This window comes from Cariama cristata, unplaced genomic scaffold (genome assembly GCF_000690535.1).
Source record: "Cariama cristata isolate BGI_N322 unplaced genomic scaffold, ASM69053v1 scaffold4532, whole genome shotgun sequence".
NCBI lineage: Eukaryota > Metazoa > Chordata > Aves > Cariamiformes > Cariamidae > Cariama > Cariama cristata.
The window spans coordinates 98739-102833 of NW_009604359.1; the positions used below are offsets into that span (position 1 = coordinate 98739).

At 35.6% G+C, this 4095-nt stretch overlaps 1 protein-coding gene across 1 annotated transcript in view; it reads left to right on the top strand.

The window, feature by feature from the left end:
- CCDC91 (coiled-coil domain containing 91) overlaps positions 1-4095 on the top strand; it is a 122833-nt gene that overhangs the window by 85081 nt on the left and 33657 nt on the right. The window lies entirely within an intron of this gene.

Consider the following 4095-nt stretch of genomic DNA (forward strand, 5'->3'; position numbering starts at 1 on the left):
CCCCCGGGCAGCTTTCCAATCACTCATCCCCAAGCCTGTAGTGTTGCATGGGGTTGTTGTGACCCAAGTGCAGGACCCGGCACTCAGCCTTGTTGAACCTCATACACTTGGCCTCGGCCCATCTATCCAGTCTGTCCAGGTCCCTCTGTAGAGCCTTCCTACCCTCCAGCAGATCAACACTCCCACCCAGCTTGGTGTCAGCTGCAAACTGACTGAGAATGCACTCAATCCCCTCGTCCAGGTCATTGATAAAGATATTCCAGAGAACTGACCCCAATACCCAGCCCTGGGGAGCACCACTTGTGACCGGCTGCCCACAGGATTTAACTCCATTCACCACTACTCTTTGGGCCCAGCCAGCCAGCCAGATTTTTACCCAGCAAAGAGTACACCCATCCAAGCCTTGAGCTACCAGTTTCTCCAGAATGCTGTAGGAAACACTGTCAAAGGCTGTACTCAAGTAAAGCTCTGTTTACTATGTTCACTTAAAATTAAACTTAGTATGAGGTATGACAGTTGTTCTCACTCAAATATTGAGTCATCCACTGTGTAATTAGAAAATCTATACAAGACTAACAAAAGCACAGGGATTATAGAAATTGGAATAGCTACACAATGTACTAGCTAATCCTGGTACCTTCTGGAATAGGTATTTGTTTTTTGAAATATTGGGATTTTGCAATGTCCACTGCTTCAGGATTATCAAAATTTTTCTGAACTGCTGGATGCTGGGAATATATAGAAAAACTAACATTTATGCTGTAGAGTGAAGCGTTGGAGAACAGTGATGGTCTTGGCTGAATTCTTAAATGTTGCATTTTTCGGAGTTTCTGGGGAAGCTAAGAGGACCCTTGGATCTCCTTGTTATAAAACTCTTACTTTATAGTATTATGAATGTGACAAAGGAAAAAAAAAAAACAAAAACAGAAAGTAAATAGTTAAGGCAATTTCTTTCTTTTTAATAATATAGAAGTAATCAGTAATCTTTTGTTCCTTGTGGTAAAACAAATAAGGGTATATGATATTAAAAAGTAACTTTTTTTTTTTATCAACTTGTTGCTCTTGAAATAAGTATTGATAACAAAGAGCAAAAATTAGCATAGTTATGGTATGCATTGCTTATTGCCTCGACAGGATGTTACACAACTTTATTTTCACTGTTATCCATAACTGTATATTCTTCAGAGAATTAATACTGATCTTAATTTTGGGAATTTGCTGTTGTGAATGGAAAATAATTCTTTCCAATTTTCTTTTTTAATGCTTTTGTTTTAATGAGGTGTAATAACATAGTCTTCCATAAAAGTATTGCTAGTGGTTTCTATTTTCCTGCCTTTTTCTAATAGCCTTGTAGAATTTAATTGTCTTTTTATTTGAACTTTTGCTCATATAGTGTTTCAAGTAGCATGATATCAGGGAAAGTTAACATACTTTAATTGATTGTAAGTATTTTATTGATGTAAAATTTTCTACATGTTAAGATATATCACCTTATCAGTTCTGTAATTTGCTTTTAATGGGGTAAATGATGGGATTTTTTTCCATTCTAATACAAGACAGTATTTTGGGATCTTTGGAGAAATTAAGCTGGCACAAGAATATAATTACGAGAACAGCATATTTCTATAATATGTAACTATCTGCTACTTTTTCTGTTAGTCTTGCCAGAGTTCTGTAGTGAAAGAGACCTTTGTCTCAGGATTTTTCTTTGGTAAACTGAATTAAAATAGAAAAAAATTATAATCACTTTTCACAACTATGATTTTCATATTTGCTGTATTCTAGAACAATGGGGACTGCATAGTTGCGTATTTGAAATTTGAGATTTTACTTTTTCTGTTATAAAGATAGCAAAAGTGTAGTTTTGCAGAAGCTATTCAATTTTGGCTGAAAAGGAATAAACAGCTAAAGGTAAGAAATAACACTTTCTTTTTCAGTTGAAACACGTCCACTAAAGAGTCTTTAAAGAAAATGGGGTTTGGTCCAATTCAGTGGTGGTATTCTTCATTTTTGTACCCTAATAGCATATGGTAAAATGCCACTCTTATATGTACAGATGAATTATGTAATTTCATAAGTACCTTCTACTTCCAAAACCTGAGAATTCCACCTGTTCTCCAGAGTGAATCCATTCAATACCAATGAGTTCCTGCAAAAATACTTTCTGCAAACAAGACAGACTGTAAAGCACCAAGAATGCATAAGTTAGCATTCTGAGATTCTGTATTTAAAGCAGGTGTCACTGTAGGTTGACAAATGTTTCTTAAACCAGTAAACAAAGCAATAAAATGCTTGTCATTCTCTCTCGCAAACTTTTGTAAAGTTATGTATTTCTCCATCTGTTAGTCATTATTCTCATATTAATAAGTATGGTGCTTTAACTAAGCCTGACAATGCATGTACAAGGTAGGCTCAGTCATTTTGACAAGAACCTGAAAGCCTGCGAATAATTAAATCCAAAAAAATAAATCAGGCTATCCTTGATTTTTATCTTTTTTTCTTACTGAAGTGGTGAAAAACGTGTTTTAATTTTACTTTCTGTGTACAAACTGTGTTGCTTAGTAGGCGTTATTCTGATTGAATATTTAGTTAACAATGGATGATGGATCGTATCTGATAGCATAGCATATAGCAAAAGAAAGAATTTGAACTTTGTTTAGGTCTTTGGTCCTTGTCTAGCAGAGATCGGGGAGGGGGAAGAACAAAAAAACCAAAGAATAGACCAACCTTCCCTACTCCCACGAATTCAAGTTTTAAATATGTATCATAAAATGTCTGTATTACTCTGCAGTCAAACAAACCTATAGACAAATCTTTTCAGTACCTGCTAGTAATGCAGTGTTATGTCTAACCGGTGAACAGTAGTAAGGAAGATTGTCCATGTATATTCGCTTTTCATTTTGAAGAAGTTTTGATTAAAAAACAAAAAATCACATATGTGAATAAATATACTTGAAGTCCTGGTGTGTTCCTTTTTGAACCATTGGTTTTCCATTATTTCCATTTTTTTTAAATTTCATTTTTAAGTTTCATTGAGTTTTGTGAAAGTCTGCACTTAGAGGGCAATTGGGATTCTTCTTTTCCTTGTGCTGCCCTCCAAACCCTCCCTCAGAGCAGCGGCAGCATGGCCTCGGTAGCTGGCTGTTTTGCTTACTCATTCATTTTCTTATGCACTGGATCCTCAGTTCAGCTCGCTCTGTGGTGCATGGCTGTGGAACAGTAACAGCAGAGGTGAATTTTGACTCATAGGAAAAAGATAATGTAATAACACTATTTACAATTTCTATGAGTATTGCAACAGTTACTAGGGTTTTTTTTCTCCAGTTTTCACTCATATATTTTTCAAGGACTGGGGAGCTTCTTACTCAAAAACAAAACAAAAAAACCAAAACCAAAACTTTTTTTTTCCTGAAGTAGTAATATTTCTGAATAGCTGTAAAGAATAGAAATATCCTATATTTTTATTCTTTAAAAAGAAAAATAAATTTCATTCTGATTACGTTTTCCAGAATTCTGGAATTCAGATTACAGCTTGCTGTTTATGCTAAATGTGAATGCATTAAGTAAACTTGGTGATACTGTTAATAGAAGTGTGTGTCACAAATCCCGACTTCATTCCACAGGCGCACCACTAGTGTTTCTGCTAATTCCACTTTTGAATAAAGAGCACAAAAGCGTAGGAATTGCAAAGACCACTAGCAGATTTCTGAGACAGTCTGGTTCTCCCTCTTGATCTGCCCTCCAAATCATTTAACATTGTGTGATTCTTACTACTGCATGCTTTGTATTTTTCTGAAAATGTAGGGGTTTTTTGGTTTTGGGTTTTTTTTTTGTTTGTTTTGGTTTGGTTTTGTATGGTTCCTTTTCAGGAATCTTTTGTTTGTCACTTCATTTTCCTGAATTTTGGAAGCAAAACACTTGGTTAAATAATGTCATTACTTATTTAATGAGCAGCTTTGGGATGCTGGGACTTAAGTTTTAGACTAGTGACTTTGGTCCAGGCAGTTGTTTCCTGAGCTGATAACTTACACAGATAAGTTGCACGGGAGGTGGTAGAGGTGTTTTAAGAAGCGGTTCCTGGCTTTCTCTGCTGTG